At 38.8% G+C, this 21405-nt stretch overlaps 1 long non-coding RNA gene across 2 annotated transcripts in view; it reads left to right on the top strand.

Annotated features, from left to right (window-relative positions):
• The window catches only part of LOC137863598 (uncharacterized), a 535054-nt gene that overhangs the window by 507150 nt on the left and 6499 nt on the right, over positions 1 to 21405 (top strand). For both annotated transcript variants that reach the window (XR_011100998.1, XR_011100997.1), the window contains one exon: positions 14724 to 14808. This is a non-coding gene — a long non-coding RNA (uncharacterized lncRNA). The remainder of the gene's footprint in view (positions 1 to 14723; positions 14809 to 21405) is intronic.

Genomic DNA, 21405 nt, shown 5'->3' with positions numbered 1-21405 from the left:
GATTCTTACCTCAATGAATGTACTGCACAGCTTCATTTCCCTACATTTGATTAGCTTGAAATCTTGGCTGATGGTCAGACCTTCAGACAGATATTAATCTTAGCAACTGAGTACTGTACACACATCCTTTTTTCTCCCATGTATTTTTATAATTTCTTTAGCAGTATGAATCGCATGTATCTGGAGAGAAAGGAGGCTGAGCTCAACAGTTTCAGAAGCAAAGGTTACTGTCCTGAACTATTGCTCTAACACACATAGCCTCAAGTTACTATCATTCTTGGACAATGCATCAGGGACTTGCTCACAAGATCAGTAGCTTCATCCATATTTTTCTTGTCTATATATATGCCAAATTCACAGAATCATAGAATCATTAAAGTTGGAAAATACCTCCAGGAGCAGCTGGTCCAACAATCACCCTACCACCACTATCACCCACTAGACCATGTCCCTCAGCACCATGTCCAACCTTTCTTTAAACACCCCCAGGGACAGTGATACCACCACCTCCCTGGGCAACCAGTTCCAATGCCTGACTGCTCTTCCTGAGAAGAAATGTCTCCTCATATCCAACGTAAACCTCCCCTCATACAACTTGATGCCATTCCCTTTAGTCCTATTGCTGGTTATCTGTGAGAAGAGGCTGACCCCCAGCTCCCCACACCTTCCTTTCAGGTAGCTGTAGAGAGCAATAAGGGCTCCCCTGAGCTTCCTCTTCTCCAGACCAAACAACCCCATCTGGGCACACTGCCAGCTCATGTTCAGCATCAATCAGCACCCCCGGATGCTTTCCTCTGCACAACTTTTGAGCCATTCTCCCTCAAGCCTGTAGCACTGCATGGGGTTGTGGCCAAAGTGTAGGACCTGGCACTTGGCCATATCAAACTTCATCCCATTGGCCTCTGTCCATCAACCCATCCTGTCCTGCAGGGCCTTCCTACCCTCCAGCAGATCAGTGCTTCCCCCCAGCTTGGTGTCATCTGAGAACTTACTGAGGGGTGCTCTCAATTCCCTCATCCAAATCATCAATAAAGATACTAAAGAGGATGGGCCCCAACACTGAACTGTGGGGAGCACCACTGGTGTCTGGTTGCCAGCTGCCTTTCACTCCGTTCACCACCACTCTCTGGGCCTGGCCATGCAGCCAGTTTTTAACCCAGCAAAGAGTGTACCTCTCCAAGCCATGGGCTGCCAGCTTCTCCGGAAGAATTCTATGGTAGAACATGTCAAAGGCCTTGATGAAGTCTAGGCAGACTATGCCAACAGCTTTTCCCTCCTCCACCAGGTGGGTCACCCAGTCAAAGAAAGAGATGAGGTTGGTCAGGCAGGAAAGAAATCTAAAAAAATAAAATAATAATAATATAAAAAAAAAAACTACAGCAACATGCAGTCACACACTCAGGGCAACTAAATCAATGTTTTTGGATAATTTTCCGTATTCCAAAGTTTCACCTTCACATAAGCGTATGCACAGGTCATTGGAGAAGAACTAGCTTTGATTCAGAAAGAACAGAGATCAGACAGCAAAGATGCCCCCTTGACCAAATACAGTGAGGTGAGGAGAGGGAAAATAGATAGCAGCAAGCATACAGTAACTTAGCCCATCCATAAGAAGTAGTTCTTAGGCTAACAGAGCATTAGGAAATTCTTGGAAACTGCTTTCAATAACTGCATGAGGAAAATGGAAGCTTTGCCTAGCTGAGGACTGACCATGTACTGTGTCAACTGTATCAGAATAAACTGAAATATTGTCCTATTCTACTCTCAAAGTTCATACATGTGTATTGAACTCTAGGAACTCAGAGGAAGTTGCAGCTGGCAACTAAAAAAGAAAACTGGGGAGTTCCTGAAAGAAGACTTTTTTGTTAGATAGCTCATTTATGTTAAATTTTGATTGTTCAAGCAGCTGCTCTTTAAAAAGAAAATAAATAGAACTTTAATTCCAGGTTTGCTGCAGTGCCTCACAAATTTTTGAGCTTCCAGACACTGCTTCTTTCAACTTTAGAAAGCGTCTTTCAAGCCTTGACAAGTATCTTCCAGGAAACTTGACTTCAAGTGCACTTTTCTCTTCTCAAATAAAACACCAACTGCCATTTACAAGCAGATTCCTTTAGAGAAGACCAAAACCAGCAAACAAGCGTGCATTGCCACGCAGATCTCAGCCCTTCACTTCTTTAGGAGTCCAGTTGCAAGTAACCCGTGCCATTTGTATAAGACCTATCACATATTTGCCTCATTCTCAATACAATATAATCTTGCTTCCTCACCACACAAACACACACTGCTTGTTACAGTCGTTAAAACGAGGGGAAGAGCACTACACAAGGATGTATATCTTTGCTGTTCTGTGGCCCGTATTAAGTTTTCCTATTAAATGCCTGTTATAAAATAAATATTTTTCAACATTAGTTGAAAGGAAAATAATACAAGGAAAATAGAATGTGACTAATACAAAAGGTGCTTCTAAAGAAACTGTATTTCTTCATATACTTTTTTTATTATTATTTTTTTAATTCTTGAGATCATCATTAAGCTTCTGCTTCTAGTGGAGCTTCCCTGGTGACCTAGACTGCAGAGCCTTAGCAAATGTTGCTAAAAACCCATCCTTTTTCCCAGAATGACTCCCCTGTTTTGATTGGAAACTCTTTGGGAAACAGATGACCTTTACTGCATAGCTTTAGAATGAAACAAAATTGAGCTCTAATCTTGGTTGCTGTTTATGTGCTGTATCTTATGTAGTGCTAGATGAATAAAAGTTACCCATGTTTTTACATCAGTATCTTTACAGTGTAGTTATACAGAAGTTGCCCAGCAACACGTGCATTTAGAAGCTTAAAACAAAGTTCCGTTGGAACTCCTCTAGGTATCTTGAGGTTACAATACACTCTGATAACCAGCAGTTTGCAAATGGTAGCCTGCAGCCATAACAAAAAGCTTGCTTGATTTCTCTATTCAAGAGATGGAAGAGTAAAGCAATAAATATGCATTGCGCTTTTCTCTGTAAAAAAAAAAAAACAACCAAACAAACAAAAACAAACAAACAGGAACAGACAACATCATGTGGAAAAAATGCTACTAAAATAGAGATATGTTGCAGCCTTAGGGCACTAACCTGTTTTCCCTTCTACTGTGTAGAAATGTTGCCTACAGGATTCCCATTCTGCTGAACTATTTAGCATCCACTGATCAATGGATGGACCACATCACACCAGATGAACCTTTACACTTTCTTTCATCTTATCATCATCTCCCTGCACCATAAATGAAACCAATTTCCATTACTTGGCCTGGATAAAGTTACCATTTCATCCACAAACTGCTTGTGCTGACCTACATTCTAGGTGTTTTTTTGTTGTTGTGTTGTGTTTTTTTTTTCTTTTTATTTATTTATTTCCTTTGCTTGCTTTCCTTCTTTCCTTCTTTCTTTCCTTCATCTTAGGTTTTGAAGAGTTTTAAAAGGGAAGAGGGAAAGGAATAAAGACATCTAAAATAGCAATAATGAAATGGAGTGACAGCTATTAAAAAAAAAAAAAAAAGCAGTTGCATGAATTAGGCAAGATTCATGGCTACTGAAACAGAATATGACTTCACTGACATCAACAACCTAAGAAATGCATACATATATATGTTTCCCTTATTGCTATATATAGCATCAGCATTACCAAAGGAATCCCGTTGACTTTCCACTAACACTATTCCTCTCATACTACCAAATACATTTATATCTAAATCACATAATTTATTACTTTATATTTCACTTTCTGACACACATTCATGGCTGATTCTCAGGGTTACTTCTTCTCTAAGCAAAAAAACTATGAATATCCCCCCAAGTAAATATCTAGAGAATTTATTGTAAGAGGAAATGGCTGGACAAATACAAACCTCACAGCAATTTAATCTATGTATCAAAACAGTTGCCATACTGAATAAATTGAAAATGGAAAGCCTGATGCAGATCTCAATTTGAAGTAGAACCAAAGAAAGTCACTGAAGTAGTTCTGCTCTCCCAAATTGAAGTACATTTGATTTCTAAATTCAAAGCTATGAAAAATTCCTTTCCTGTGGGCACTGCAGATAAGTATGTTTTTTGTTTCTTTTTAATGACAATGGACAGCCTGAGCCTGGACTTCTATAAAACCAGATTATTTTTTTTGTCTTTTTGTTATTTTTTTTCAACTAAATTACAAATTGTATGCACTATAGGGAAGATGATATGTTATAGCTTCAGTGAAGCAGCAGGATATATTCTAAAATCTTACTTCAGAAGTGGAATGAAGTATTGATATCAACAACCCTAAAACAATATATCATATATTTATTTCAGAAATGCTTAAAATTTCCGGTCTATTACAGAATCTAAAGTATAATCTGGCAAGATTGAGTTTAATATATAAATGAGGAAAAATACATTAATACAAGGTTTTCAACTTTAAGTATTTGTAGCTGTAGGTGTTTTCTATATATAAAAACAAATGGCAAAACAACACAAGCACAAGGCAGCTGAATGGTTGTATGTTGTTACTTTCAGAGAGACTTCTTTTGCTCCACTAACAGCAGCTTTTTTTTTTTTCTTTTTTTTTTTTTTTCCTAATGAATTAGAAATTGTCTTTCCTATAGCCTGAGGCAGCGTTTACTGCTCTGCTGGGTCATACAACAGTGTTATCAGTAGATACTTCAGCACCCAAATGCCATGTCATCTAGTAGAGGAGAGATCAGGACTGTGGAGCTTGCCTTTATTTTTAATTTTACAAATTAGTTTATTTTGCGCATATGCACATCCTGAACCAGGGAGTCTTACAGCAGGCAAGTAATTCAGTCTCACAGAAATCCCAGCTCAGCACAAAAACCTGGTAACAGTGGAGTCAGTCCACCTCACACCCATGCTTTAATCAGTGACTAAGAATAAAAGCAACTTCTCCTGCTGTTTGCACAGCTTTGTCCCCATTGCTGCGGCTCAGAACCTGAACCATTAAAATACCTCAGTTGCAGCATCAGCACACAGCACCTAGGGACAGAGATGCCTAGTGGCGGCTGCAACATAAGGCAGGCTGCAGCAATGGTGCTTGGGAACTACAGACTTACAAGAGCCTACTGTACAGACCTGTCCATTTAAGAGAAAACCGAAATCCATGGCTTCTAGATGTTATAAAAGAGCAAATTAATGTTAACTGTGAGGATTAGATAATGTTGCCCTATTTTCAAAAGTGTGCTGGCCATGATCTTTAAATATAGCTGCTTGGTAGTTGCAAGTACTTAAAGCACTTTGACGGTTTGAGACTTGCTGTAAATACATGCAGCTTATGTTCAAACTGTCACTGAGCTCTCTGGATGCCCAATGAGACACGAATTCTTTCAAAAATCTGATCCCAGCTGAAAAACTAGTTTTGCCTGTAAGAAAACTCTATTAGCAAGCAAAAGAAAAAATGTAAAAGGTACAAGCGAAGTACAAGCACATCCTCTTGTCTGTCTCCCTAGTCACTTTAAGAAAGCCTGAGCAATTTGGGATGACCAGATTTCTGCATGTTTTGAGGTAGCACAGTCTTGTCTCAATTCAGGATTGTGAACACAACAGAGATATGCATTCTGGCCATATACTAGTACAGTACTTTCTGGTTTTTAGCTTGTGAAGAAACTGTTCAACCATAAACTGAAAGCAGCAGTTGATTGCATGTTGTCCTTTTTTTTTTTCAGGATACAGCATATTTGCAAAACATCTTGAATTCTTAAGAGGTTTGTCCCCTTCCACTAGAGCCTTATGGCTTGATTTTGATTTGATTTTGATCGTTATTGTGTGTTTCTTTTTTATTTTTTTAATTTATTTTTTTTTATTTTTAATTGATAGAAGTACAAAAAAAAATGATGGCTACAATCCATATTCTATTACTCTTACATCGATTCTTTAGCTTTTACATCCTTATACATCTGAATTGTTAGATGGGTATGAGTGTTTTTACTGATGACAACAGTATTTGACATTTGGCTTATAGTGAAACATTTTTTGATGAAGAGTTTCCCATACAGTAACAGCACATATTTCGTAGTGCTGCTGAACCTGTGTAATGTTGGCAGAATCTATTGTGGCACTGCCTCTGCTGAGGATACTTGGGCAAGTTGAGAAGGGCTGTATCCGAGGGTGCAGCAGTACATACTATGGACTAAATACCAGGTGATTCATGCTGCTACTTACATGCAAGAATCTAGTGAACTCTCATTACTATGAAATCATATTATAGCCTGAACACTTGAGCTATCCTCAAACACAGCATCCAATCTCCAATTGTTGTATTCTCTATGATTTTTAATGTTTCCACATCTGCATATGCTTGTGTGTCAAGGAGATACATTGTTCTAGAAAGGTGCTATATAAGCCAGACTCACTATTGATACTCTTAAAAAGTGTAAGCTGTAATTTCTTTCCTGAGGGGACTTTAATGTACAAGAAAAGTACAATTTTCCTGTATGTGGCTTGACAATTTATAAGGACCGACAAGCTTTAGTCCATGTATCCTTACATTTACAACAATGTGATCCGTTGCTCAGTACGATTAGCACGTACCAGATCTACAGCCCTGACAGGGCTTCTTTGTTCATTTCTTAAAGGACACAAACCATCACTAACATGTGACTTATCATTCTTTATCTGAGTCCATTTCTGTGAAGTCGGACTAATAGTTATCCTGTATAAGATGCATCTAGATACACATATACACAGGCTTTTAAAGTCTCCTATGGTGCTTCATCTGACAATCTAGAGGATGAAGAAAAATAAAAAACAAAATATTGATCTATTTCTGTCCTTACTTTTATACAACCCTGGGGGAGAAGGGGAGGTATTGGTTATTTCTTGGGAATATTTAAACCAGAATCATTACTTTTGTATGCAGAGTTGTTAGTAGTCATAACTCAAATGAGAAAGCAAAATCCACTCCCATTTCATTTAACAGATGATAAAATTGTATTGAATTATGTCAATTCCTCTCCTCTGCCTTTATTTCAAATAACAGGTTCTATTTTAACAGGACCAAAAATGGTCAAACAGACACAATTAGTACCCACTGCTAGGCCAATAGAGAGCAACTCTGTATGCATGGTTAACTCTGTGGGGAAGAGTGGGGTAGAGGTTTCAGCAGTCGTCCTACTTCTCAGCAATTACATAAACAGGCTTTTGAGCATGCTTGTACTGGAAGGTGGCTGTTCTTTATGGGAATATAAACCTGCCAAAGAAAATACAAATGTGTAAATAAAAACATGCAAATTCCCCAGTTATGCACGGAGCACACCCAAAAAGTATGCATTCCTATCAACAGTCAGACTAAAAAGGTCCTACTTACCTAGTTTAAGTTCAGAAAAAATGCCATCTGATGATAAAGCACATTACTGTCCATCAGCTAGAAGGGTAGAATTCATTCTCACACTTTCTCAGTTAACAACTATGACTAAGAAATAGATCTGCAGAAAATCAAAGTCTGTATGGATGGGGTTCAGAGCCAATTTTATTAGTAAGAGTAGTTATAAGTTAATTCATTATGTTCAGCAATCTACAAAAAAGCATTAGCTTTTTTTTTTCTTTTTTTTTTTCTTTTTTCCCAACCACATCATTCAGCATATCTCCTAAGTCTTGCAATAAAAATCTCACCTTAGTGTGTAAGAACTTTTTGCTCATGGCTGTACTTTTTGACCAGCAATCAAGAAGGTTGAGCTACACTACAAATAAAGCCTCTAGGTTATGGATTTTTAATTACTCTCAATTAGTGATTCTTTTCTTTGATCCCTTCCTGCTTGTTTTTGCCAAACAGGATCCCAGTTCAACAGCCATTCAAGTCAGTGGGAGTCATCCATTAATGATGTTTTGATCTGTACAGCTTTTTTCAGTTGCCTTACAGATGCCCAGGATCAAATCATAGCCAAACGATGTGGTAAAACAATTTACCTCAATAGCAGCAGAAATGAAAAAGTCTGGCTTCCAGATAACTCCTGCCCTATTACTCCCCCACAAATATGTCTCTCCACAGCTCTACCACAGTGGCTCTGCCCTGCAGATTTCCAGACCCGTACTATAACTGTCCTCTCCGACAGCAGCTCCTTCGTCCCCAGGGCCTTCCCCTGCTATAACCTATCCCAAGCTCTGCCTTGTGCTACACTAGCAGCAGTTGCCTGAAGGCTGACTGGTTGCATGGCTGCTCTAAACTGAACCCAGAGCAATGGAGTTTTCACCGTTTTTCTCTCACTAAAGGCTCTTTCCCATGTACCCAGCTTCCAATTTTAACAGAATGTGTAGGAACTTAACATCTTACAGATCTCTCTGTGCTATCAGATTAGTTGATATTTGCAATTCTGGTTGCAGTTTGCCAAGAAAATCAAATGCTAGCAAGTAACTGACTCAGATAGATGGACAACGTCATCACATAAGTTGTGTTTCCTTAGCAAGCCAGACAAAAATGTTCCCAGAAGAAGGTTCCAGTCTTATAAAATCAGAGACCAGATATGAATTATAGTTTGCTGGCAGCCAAATCATTCATTTTCGAAAATGGGGTCATAAAAGAAGAGTTAATTTGCTCATGAGAAATAATTCTAATGCACATTTGCAGGAGAGTGCATAAAGCTCTCAAGGTTACTCAATGTGCTGTGGGGAAGGCTTGTTTCCAGCTCTCCGACTGCAGGTCATTGCAAACCCAAGCCAGTAATCACAGTTAAATAGCTAATCCTGTTTATTCTAGAGTTTAGCTTGAAATAGAACAGAAAATCTCAACTCCCTTGAATTTTGTATCTGGAAACTGAGCTGAACATTAGCTTGTAGGTTTACGTCTTTGCAAGACTGAATTGCATTCTGAAATCTGAGGCACTCAGTTTTAGGGGAATTCTTTTCATTTTATTTTATCATCTCCAAAGTCTACTTCCCACTTGTGCTTTTTTACAAGGAGAAGAAAGTAAGCTTTGCTTATCAAGAGAGCTCATGCAGAATGTCAAACTGTTGTCCTCCAGCTATACATTCAACAGATGTTTACATCTGCAAGTTCCACTGGAAAAATAAACACACTGAGCACAATATTGCCATCAGTTCGCAAGACAGACCGTGCATAGCTAAATATCAAAATATGTTCCCAGTACTCTTATTACTATGATATGACCAAATAGTCTTCACATTTTAATGATGTTAGCTTCTAGACTGATGATGATAATTTCATCTGCTTCAGTGGAGACAATAAAACAGCTTGTACTTTTACACATCTCCCTGCTGTCAATACTGGAATTTTTCCACATTTTTCCTTATTCTATTCTAAAATGATCTGACTTTTTTATAAGACCAAGTCACCACCTTACTAAATACAAATAGTAACTAGTGAGCTGAGATAACCCCAACTAAAAATGATTATTTTAAGATCCCTGCATCTCTCTTCCCTGTCCTTCAAACAGAAATAACTCTTAAAAGTTAACAAAGTGAATTCTCTCTTGGACATACACAGAAACGCCAAACAATGCTTGAAACAGTGCCCACATCTGTGAAACTATATCTAATCAAATTCACGCCTGCTTCGGTTGCCTGGGTAACAATCAGACAGTCGCTCATACAAACAAACTGCAAATAGCAGAAGAAAATGTGCATTAAGTGGAAGCATCTACTTCTCAGAGCTTAAGCCTTTTTAATTTAAGAAATAATCGTATAATAGTATCTTATTCTCCCTCTATTCATCCATTACCTTGTGTATATTATATACTGATTGGCTCATTCACAAGGATAAGAAGGACATGGGAAAGGTTGCGAGCAACTGAATTTAAAAGCCCAGTTCCATTTTTATTATTCTTTCCTTTTCTTCTCCCTAAGAAGCACAGCATGGCATTTGGATGTAACTATATGTCACTGCATAAAAGGGTGATTCATTACTTTCTTTTAAGCACACAATTTAAGTTACTGTCTACGTCTTCCCCTCATAGCACAGAAGCTTAATTGATCAGCTTCGTTTTAGACGTCTCCTAATGACATACAGAAGAGATGGCTCTTCTGAACGTATAGAGATGCAGGAGGCTCTGCAGACAAAGGCCCTTGTTTCCACAGCAACGGGGACCATGCGGAAGCTCTGAGTCAAACTTCATCTTCACCCCATCCCTCCCCCCTTACTCCTGACCACACAGGTTTCCTTCTTCACACTTATCGCAGATGCTTCCGGCTACATTTGGATGGGTGAACGTCCCTCGTACACTTAAATGTAGGACTTGGATAGACCAGCATCGCCTTCCAGGCTTACATGACTTTCAAACCATTCTAGGCTGTTAACCTCAACCATTTGAAAATTAGGTTTTAAAAATTATTTACTTTTTAAAAGTCTTCAGACACGAATAATGAATTTCTCCACACGCAATTTAATTTGGCTTCTGGGTTATGAGACTTACAAGCCTCTTTCCACCCTGAGGTTGGCTTGAAAGCTAGAGGGTGTGCTTGCTGGTGTTGTTGCTTTAAAATAATAAAATGTAAGCTTCTTACAAAACAAGCTAGAACCAGGACATGGAGGATATAATATAAACAATCATTATCATAGTATTTTTAGTAACATGCTGTAAAACGGCAAATTGCAGTTCTGCTGCAACATTGGTTTAAAAGGAAAAAAAAAAAAAAAAAAAGCATGTTCAAAGGGATGCTCCTTATCGAAGCCTGAATCACTTGCCTGCTAAAAGTAAGCCCTGCAGAGCACACGTTTTTTGCTGCAGCTTCTCCACACAGCTACGTACAGTGTAAAGCCCTTAAACACTGCCTTGCATCATGGGTTTTCAGGCTGGTGGGCGTAACTGTAAAAATGAAATCATCAGTGAAAATCAAATATAAAAATGCTGTTTAGAAGCTAAGCTGACATCCTAGTCAAGGTAGCAGAGCTAACAGTTGCACTGAAAAACAAAACTAATGTGGGAAAGCTACATCAGCAGTATGGTTCCTCACTGCGTCTTTGAACAAGCCAGTTGCACTAGCAAGGATCAAATGCTGACTTTTCTTTACGGTCAGTTCTCCCACTAAGTTCATAAATCTGTATATTTTGGGGAGGTTGCTTTGCTCTCAAGGAAGCAGTAGCAACACTACATTACATCCATAATGCAGTGTTTATATGGCACAGACCAACAAAAGCCAACTGAGAAGTAAATACTTTCTTCACAAACCTTTGCACTTATCATGTTTGTATGGTAAAGAGAAGATTTTGTAAAACCAGCAAACAAACAAAAAAACACACAATAACAACAATATAAGAAAAGCTTCACCTCTGTGCATGGGTTTGCACAGACATTGCCACTTCCTACTGGCTACAATAAGGGCCCAAATTGCCTTAGACCCTGCTGCAATTCCAAGTCAAAGAGAGTTCTTGATCATATGATGTTTAAGTTTAACCCTTGTTGAAAACAGAGGGGCTTTCGGAAAGGCCAGTAAAGCTAAGGGAAATCTCTTTTTTTCTCCATCAAGACCTCTGTATCCAGACTCTGGCTGTGTTATGGGGGAAGAGGGGAATTTCAACCTCCTGGTGCTTTAGGATAAAATATTTCAATGTAGTTGTCTTTTATGGCTGCTAGTTCATGTGCTTTTACATGTTGAATTAAATACAGAGGAAAGGGTATGGCAAAGTTGTGAACATGAACAAGCAAATAAGGAATATGTCACAAATACAAGAATAGGCCTGAAGTTATTAAAGTTAGGGCTTCTACCATATGTCTCTGCTGATCTTACCTGGACAATCATGCAAGGTGGGATGAGAAAACTATTATCTGTGCTCACTGAAACCAATGACATACAGAAGTTTGTTGGAATTTATCAGGATTACTTCTTTTTTTCTTCAAACTCTGGAAAGATCTGGAAAATCTTCCATTTCAAAAATAAATAAATAAATGAAAAATCCCAATAGGCTTTGGCATCAACCTCAATCAGATTACATTATTTTCAGCAATGAAAGATGAGATTTTTTTCAGTGGCTTAGCAATTAACACTTTGAAAAAAAAATAAAAATGATTTTGTTGCAAAGCAGCACATTTTAAGTGTTTTTTTTTGTTTGTTTGTTTTCCCCCGAGCTTTTTTTTTTTTTTTTTTTAATCACCTCTATGTTCCCCTGCTATGATTTGTTAAGCTACACTGAAAAACAACAGGTCATGCTGATACTGATGAATGGCTGGGAAAGCATCAGAAGAAAGAAAGGGTCTGTTTCTTTGGGTGACTTTATCCTGAAAGGTTTGGGTTCTTTTGTTTGTGTATGAGTTGCTAGAGCCATTTATAGACTTAGCTGGGCATCCTTTCTAAGTCTAGCATAAAACTAGAATGACTAAATTGCATGAATGAATGAATGAATGAAGAAGACATTAACCTGGGAAGCAGAAACTGAAGCAACAGGATGTTGTACTATGAAGTAGTACAGAAAGAAACAGATGGCAATTGTTGATCCTAGAACAATTCATTTTGTCTAAGGAAAAGAAAAAAAAAACTCTCAAAAAATAGATTAAAAAATAAATGAAAGATGCCCTTAGTAGACTGCCTTATGTGGGGATTTATGTTAAAACATAACAGGCATAAGGAGAGAAAACATAATGCAAACATAACAGGCATGATGTGTATGCACTTACATTTTGTTTTAGAAATCGTATTTTTGTAGGACAGTATGACTTATTTGCACTTGAAATGAGGAATCCTGGGGAATTTATATTTCAGAGCTGTTTTTTAACCAATGAACTGTAGTTGCTTGATGCAATAGCCTCTACAAAGTTACCTCTTTGTCAGCAATTTGCTGCCCCCCCACCTAACATTAAATATGAAATTGAGCCATCAAAGTCTACCTTGCCATCACAATCTGCTGTAGTCAGAGAACAACTGAAAGTAGAACACACAACGGAACATTCTTTCATAAGCACAAAAGAATAGCATTATTTTTCCTTTTCATCTCCGGCACATATGTCCCAGGGAGAACTCACAATCTGTGCTTCCCATTTCTGGAAATAATTCACTAAACTTTGTAAACACTAGTCTTTTGCACCATTTAGGTATCCGTGGTTACACAGTTGTAAAGAACTTATGAATTACATCCTGCTCCTTTGCTAGTTTCTCTGCCAGCAAGAGTTGCTGCAGCAGCAAATACCATGGGTCTGAACCAGAGTCCACCATTGTTGACAAGGAGGTAACATTAAATTACAAAACTGATTATCTGAATAAATTAGGCACCTGGTCTCTGTTTATCTGCAGAGTAAGCAAGAAAAGCAGAGAGGAACAAGCTTTAGTTAGTATAAGTCATTTTCTCAGCCCCCATCTTACCATGGTATCCACTGGAAAAAATAGTGGTTGTTCTCCCACACATTACCCTTCCAGGAGCACTGCTGTGACACTGCTGAGCCTATAGCAGTAGCTAACAGTCATCCTTGGGTCACTGGAGCCCTCCTGGCTGACTCCAGCAGATACAGGGGATGCCACACCAAACGGTTTCCATCCTCCCTGCTACAGAGGGTCAAGCCTACCTTTTCCATGCTCAGAGTGAAGGCAAGGCTGAGAACATCCTCAGCTCTTTGGCAGTGAGCAGTGGGCTCCTGGGTGACATGGCTGCCTGGAGACTGTCCTGCAGGTTGTAAGATACAAGCACACTTACTAACAACATCAGCAAGGAGCAGGCCTGCTTGCCCCAAGCACCTGGTTCTGTAAGATTAACACAGATAATACGGCTCTCTGTCCCTTCCACTTAAAAGTCTGTATGAACTCAGGGCAAAAAATTCTTTCTTGGATATATTCTGTACCTTCCACTAGACATTTCAGACTAGATTTTCCTAAGAAGCCAAACTCAGCATTTCCTAAGCTCAACAAATTGACTAAAAAGTGATTCTTTTTTCCTGTTGCACCCCTTCCCTTCCCAAGTACATATCTACTGACATTAAGAAACACATCCACTGATGCCTTCTAAGTGGTTACAAAAATTAGGGTAGGTGAGATTGGAAGTCCATATACACCCTTTGCTTCTCACTGTGTTAAACCAAGGGACTTCACTATTCACATATAAGAGTTAATTATCAAAGAAAAGAAAGTGCTGTGAGTGAGGCTGAAGTTCACTACTTTTGTAGAGGCTAAAATATGCAGTGGCTCATTCCAGCCTATGGTGTACTGAAAACGAAGGTGATTTGTGTTCTGCCGCCCCATTCTGCAAATTGCTGTTTAGTTTTGGATCAGAGAAGGGCTTGACAACACCTTGCTGTAAAAATAAAATGATAGATTTGGGTCTGCATTTTACAGTCCCACAATACGAGTCTTTGATATTTCTTAGGAAAACTTTCTGTTTGAGGTTTGGAGGTGGTTTTATTGTTTTTTCTTTCTTAGCAAAGATTTATTGCTCATATCCAACCTCTGAAATCTCTTGCGCACTCCCTGTAATGCTTTCTTTTTGTTTGTTTGATTTTTGTTTTTAAAGAGCATTTGATCTTGCAGAATAAATAGTGTAAATAATTCAGGAGAAAGACATTTTAAAGACCGATACCACCCTTCATTTCTTCCTGTACTTTTTTATTTGGCATTAAAACTATTATAAAAACGCACATTTTGGTAACAAGTAGACTCCTGTGAATAGTAGGAGGGCCATTGGTTACAGGAACCAAACCGTACCCACAAAACAGTCTTACATAAAACATTAGAACAATAAGGAATGCCAATGTAGTATTGATTTAGGCTGTTCTTGAATTATGTTACGACTTTTAATTCCGCGCTCACTTTTGCTTTTCCTTAGGACTGTATTTCGTTATCATATACCTTCTTGAGACCTCATACTACAGCGAGGGCATCTGAAAACAAAACACCAGCAACCTTTTCAGGTTTGTGAATAACATTATTCACTTCTTCTAAACACAGGGCTCCACTAATCTGTCCTTATAAGCTAACAAGTGTTTTTGTTGTTGTTGTTTTGTAATGTTACACAGCACATTATTTAATAGTTATTTAAAGTACATGACATATTTCAAAAGATTAAATTTATCTCATTGTTTCTTGAATGGTGGGCACTTGTCAATATTCTATACAAGTTCCAATGTATTAACATCAGCCTCCAAAATCTTTCAATCCCAAAGCACGGCAAATTATATTAGCTGCTCCTTAGTAAAAGGGAGCAGCTTTAAGAACCCATCAAGAATTTGTTCTACTTCCAGACCATTACAATTGTCATTAAAAGAGGAGCAAGATTCATTTTCAAACATGCTACAACAGAGGCTGGATGAAACAGCAGAATGAAAAGTCCTGCCCACTGTATTCAGCCCAGCCATGGCTGTTTCTTGGTGACAAACATGGGAAGACTGCTGTTCCCTGGCTCTGTTCCTTGTAGATACTAGGGAGCCTCACAGGCTGGATGACACTTCCTTGCAGAGAAGGTGACATTCTTCCCTGGAAGAGGAGCAATAAGGAGGGCGAGCATGATCCCCAAATCTGTAGCTTCCCAGGGAACTCAGAACCATCTGACGGCCTGGAATTGCTCAGCTCTGCCTCTCCCTTGCTTTGGAGTACACCTTTCATCAAGACTGCTGCTCTTACAGCTCTCCTGAAGGCTCACAGAACATCAGGGTAAATTAGCCCATCTGTTTTCATTTGGCAGGGATTCAGCAAAACACAGTTTAGCAAAGTGCTTAAACAAATGCTTAACCTTAAGCTTGCTATTAAAGACCTAAGAAAGCTCTTTGCTGGATTAAGAGCAAAAACTACTGGAAGAGGAAGAGGGAGGAGTTCATGGTCTGCCACACATCAGGAGGCTTGAAAAGCTGGGAGGGAGACTGCTTTCAAGATATGCCAGGATTTGTGCGTGGGACGTAGGGGGTGAAGATGGTGGCCACGTGTGACCACAAAACAGGAGACAGAATGTGGCCAGATCTTACACATGACATTGTCATAAAAAAGGAAGGGAAAGAGGTTGCACAACACTACTTGTTGATAATGTTTCATCTCTACTGTCTTGGGCTGCTAGGTGATAGTAGCCCGTCCCAAGAGCATGGGCACCATAGCAGCAAAGGCCTCAGTTCCCAAGGGTTCACAGACTTAACTGCACTGCCGTTGGTCTGGGAGCACAAGCACGAAGAAACTGTGTAGCTTCTGTGTCTTCCTTGCACTAGGGCCTGAGCTAGTATCTTAAGTCCTCACAAAATCACTGCTCTGTCATCTGTGGGAAGCAGAGGCAATCACTCTAACCTTCGAGTCATGATGAGGATGGTGGAGATTGTTGTGGCAGTTTCACTACAGTTTCATAATAACTACCCCTTTGCTATACAAATACTGCTGGTGCTGACCCCTGTATCTGTTTCTAAACAGATACAACACATTTGCACATGACTAATCACTTTTTAATACATTTTACCATCTGCAAATTGGACATAAATAAAATTATTTTTCAAAGGAAGTAGAGATCTGCCAGATCTTTATATACAGATTCTTGTAGACAACACAATCCATCACCTTTCCATTAAAGAACTATACAAAATGAAATATTTAATAAGTGATAAATTAAACATTAATGGCCAATGCATCATAGAGATCTCTGAAAGTTTACATGAGTATATAAGTTGGAGTGCACATTTCTATAGCAGCTCAGCCTTCTTCCACATAATTCACTGATTTGCTTGCTAAGTGCTTCACAAGCGACTAAGCAATCCCATGGTCCCAAAGTCACCTCTAGCAAAAATTCCAGCACTGGATCTCCAAAACAAGGAGGAAATGCTTCATTTCCTCCCTCAGTGCCTCTCAAATATCTCCTTACCTTACCATGAACTTCTTGCCTCATTTGTGTCTGTATCCGTCATCTGCATTTTACTTTAGTGCATTTGGAGGCTGTGGCAGAAGGATGCTGGCACAAAGAGAAAAGATTAACCCCTGATTATCATTCAAACCTGAGCAAAACCAGTTCTCAATCCTCTTATGCAGAGGGAATTGACAAGTTCTTGTAGGAAGCATTGAGCAGGCAGAGAAAGGAAATGTAAAGAAGATTCAGAGCAAAGGCAGTTGGAGAATGCCTTGTGCAAAGGGGAGCTCCCTGCCGGGATAATTAAAGAGCTACTACCAGATTTATTCGAAGATCAAGGCCCTAAACATATTTAGTTATTTAACTCCCAGACCTTTGAAGAGCTGCACACAAAGGATATCTGAAATGCCTGTTGTGTAGGAGAAAGAAAAAAAAAGACTTAAAGCCCTGGCTCCAACAGAACTTGCTGCTGAGCTCCTGAGCCCTGTACCTAAGGTGATGCTGAAGAGCTGAGGCTCAGCAGCTCAGCTTTCAGCCAGGGCCCAAGGATGGTCCCAATGCTGGTTTCCACTCTCGTGCTGACTTGTAACACAGCCAGATTCACTTTGCCAGCCACACATTTTTGTGTCTACTTCGTTGTGACTCCACTAGAAATGCTTCACGTAACACCTCTCCCCATGCCCCGCATGACTGTCATCCTTCCCACCGCAGAACACAAGCTAAGGCTGTCTGAGGAGGCAAACACTGCTTGTTAATCGATCAGAGGAATCTGTGCCAAGCAAAGTAAATGTTGTTTTCCCTCCCTCCCAGCATACCAGGCCTAAGGCTGCTGCTTCTCAGAAAATAAATAAATAAATAAATAAAAATCCCTGATGGAAGAAGGAGCAAGCATGCCAGCCTGATCAAACAGACCAAAGAAAGGGAAGCTCCACGGCTATGGGGCCAGGCCCTTCAACTAGAAATGACACCTCAGTCTTTTGCACAGGTTTCCCTGAAGTCACGCAATATCTGGCTGGTTTTGCATCACCCTGACACAGAAACAAGTCAAGCACCCCTCAAAGAGCCTAACCCCTTCTCTTTCTGCAGCCCAGTATGTAAGTACATAACATGGGGGGTTTGAAACCCTCACCTCCTCCCATTATGGCTTGCTGACAGAGAGTATTAGGTCATTTGGGACATCAGCTGTCTATTATGGAAATCAGTGGGTTTTTAAATCCTGCAATTTTTCTCAACACCAGGGGGAAAAAAAAGGAAGAAAAAAAAAAAGCACTGTAGTGGCAGTTCACACAAACAGTTCCACCGATTTCAAATCCTAAGAAGGATACAAGTTTTCCAATTTTAATCCCCTCCAAAATTTCTTAGGCATACATGATGGAAGTAGCTGTGAGAAATAATTGCTGCACAGGGGCCCAATTACTCACACACTTCAAAACAAACCAAAACTCCCACCTGATGTGAGTGAAAGGTTTAAAAGGTATGGATAAAGAAATGGATAAAGAGATTATTTTAGACCTATAGAACTGTCAGTTTAAATCTCTTTGTTTTTCTCTATTCTTGCTACAAATTGACTCTTACCTATCACTGTCATTCTTTGTATGTGTGCACTTTTTATTTATTTATTTATTTTAAACTGGAAGGCGGTATTTCACATGCATAAAATCTTCCAAAATCTACAGGAAACTGAATTTTGGAAAGTTTATATAATAAAACCACTAACCATGAGGCCCTGCCCTGTGACCTACTATGTCTTTAGAGACTTGCTTAGAGACTTTATGATTTAATGTAGTCCTTAAAAGTTACGGATAAGGAAAAGTGGAAGGGATATCCTTTGTTATCTTTTCTGTTTCTCTTTAATTAAACAAACAAACAAAAACTTTCAACAATGATCAACTATAAACTATTCCATGTAGTTTGGGATGGGTTGGAATCTCCTTGCAGATAAGTCCAAGTAATTGAAACATTTCTGCAGCCTTAATTACAGTAGCAGTGTCAGGTGGTGCTGCATGAAAATGGACCTTTTGCCTCATGTTAGGTGAGCTAAATAAATAAAAAATCATAAATTCCTAGCAACAAACACAAACATATCTTATCATTCACTGTGTGAAGTTGTTACTACAGTGCCATCTTCAGTGCATTACATAAAGTGGAGTTTCCCTGTAGAGGATTTTTCATTGTTCCTTATGGGTTGGAAACGGACTAAAGGAATTTCAGCTGCACAGAGGGATGAGGAAACAAGGAGAAAACCTTTGTTAACAAGAAACAGTGTTGTGATAATCATTTATTCATTTTTTGAATATTTATAGGGCACAAGACTCAGAGTCTGGCCACTGGTCTGGTTTTGGGGTTAAAAAAAAGAAAAAAAAGATCGTGTCTACTGTCAGTGTTACTTAGCAATAATGAATGGAAATGACAATTTTGTATGTGGACATGCATTATGGCTGGTACATTACAGAATCATTGAGCATTATTAATGCAAGTTTGACTGTACACTATATACATAGAGGGGAAAAATACATCTACAAATTTGACACAGGTTCTGGTTTAGCTGTATTGTGGAGGACAAGTATGGTCAGTCAAGCTTTTCCATACTGGTACCGAACTTTAGATTTAGAACTTTAGATTGGACCCAGAAAGGAAGACTGTTTTTCCTGGTGTAAAACAGGGACCCACACATTTATTGTAGTAGCAGGCAAAAAATCTTATACAGAGCTGGTCTGCTATTCTTCTCCTGTTCCTTTGCTTCCCTGCAATGTCAGAACAAAGAGTTGTTACAGAGCCCTGCTACAACTCTGTTGCCTGTCCCATGCCCAGGACATTCTGGGCCATGCCAAAGAATTTTCCTTCAGAGGGTATAGAAGAAAACACTTCAGCAAAATGCATCCCCATGCTTTTGTTGCCCCTGGATGCATCTTGTTTGAGAAGCCCATGGAAAATACCTGCATTACTTTCACTACATTCATTACCAATGAATACACATTGGTTCATTTGACCCCATATGACCCTAAGTGACACTAGGAAAACTAACCTCATGCATATATAATGTCAAAGGAAACATTTGTGTGGGTAAAGGAAGTAGGAACTGACTCCAATTCCACATCTCAGTCCCATAACTAGCCAGCATAAGCTGGAATTACCACAGGTCCCAGTCTTGTATTCTTGAAAAAAAAAAAAAAAAGTTATTTTATTTTTATACTGAAGATATTCTCTTTGGAGGGAACTTATTTGCTTATCTTTTTTTGGCTTATAAATTTTCTCGTGTATGGTTGAAAGCTGTATTGCTCTGTATAGAGAAAACGGGTCTATTCAATGGTTGAAGGAGAAAAGTAAACAGAAAGGAAAACCCAGCTTATTCATTTTCAGTGATATTTTTCAACCTGAACAATAGAACACTATGTACATTACAATGGTATTCCCCTTTTGAAATGGGTTGTATGCTGATAATACTCATGGTTTGCATACTGCTTTCATTTTGAAAGCACATTACAAATGTAAGGAAATCCTTACCAACATGCTTTAAAATATGTAATCCTTACTATTTTTTCTGTTGAATACTGAAGTGGTGGAAACATTATACTTTACATGACAAAACTACAGAGAGAGTGTATAACATTGCTGTTCTTGTTGGCTATTGCTTCTAGTTGCTGACCATGCATGTTATCATTTGCAACAAAATCACATTCATGGCACTGCTCCAATACCTAAAATAAAAGTTCAAATTCTACTTAAAAGATAAAACCACTTAGTTAAAGAGAAAAAAATTTCCATTGAACAAAAAGAAATCTTAAATATGGGTTATTCATGATGCTGTTGTTCTTTATTTTCATCTTGGAAAAAAACGTGCAAATTATTTATTTTTTTTTTGCTGGACACTTAGACACCATCTATTGATCACATCTGGAAACCTGCTGATTTATTGAATCAATCCCAAAAGTAAAGATCTTAACTAGGATCTGTGCAACTGCATGGCAGAATTTAAGAAAGAAACTATAAAAATACCAGTTATTTCAAAGCATTAACCCCATCCAAAGACATCAACCCTTGTATGACATTTGCACTACTGTTGCCAACTTCAAATTATAGAGACACCTCTAGCTGCAAGAGAGGAGTTTGAAGACCAGTCCTGAAGAGCAATGACTGATCTAACTCCTTTTAAAGCAGAGAGGGGAATGTTCCATAGCTTACATTTTATTTCTACCACACAACAAGCAGCAAGACAGTTAAGATAACTCATGCCCTGAGCTGCACATGCAAGTTCCTTGTCTTTCAAGGCATATACTAACCCAACAGTGGAGCAAGTTGAAAAGCTGCATGCCAAAAATATGAAACCAACTACATGCTTTCTGTCCTCTTTACTAAAATACTTTATGAATACAGAAATATTATCCAACAATGTGACCAATCTTTAAAATTGGTCAATCTTTAAAATTGGTATTTTTTTTTTTCAATCCTGGAAAAAAAAAAAAAGATTCACCCCCCACTCTTCTCCTCAAAATTTATTTTTGGGTATAAGCAAACACAGACTGCACATATACCAGACTGGTGATCTGGTGTCTTATTTGTAGTGTGTAGACAAGAAGAATACCCTGCTGAGAAGGACTCACAGAGCCTCTGAAATCCTGCCGGGGAGCAAGAGAATCTGCTGTATGGTACATTGTTTCCTGCAGTTTCTTGCAGTGAAGAGCTCAAAATCTGT

This window comes from Anas acuta, chromosome 13, assembly GCF_963932015.1.
Source record: "Anas acuta chromosome 13, bAnaAcu1.1, whole genome shotgun sequence".
Taxonomy (NCBI): domain Eukaryota; kingdom Metazoa; phylum Chordata; class Aves; order Anseriformes; family Anatidae; genus Anas; species Anas acuta.
This window is presented reverse-complemented; position numbering and strand designations above follow the sequence as displayed.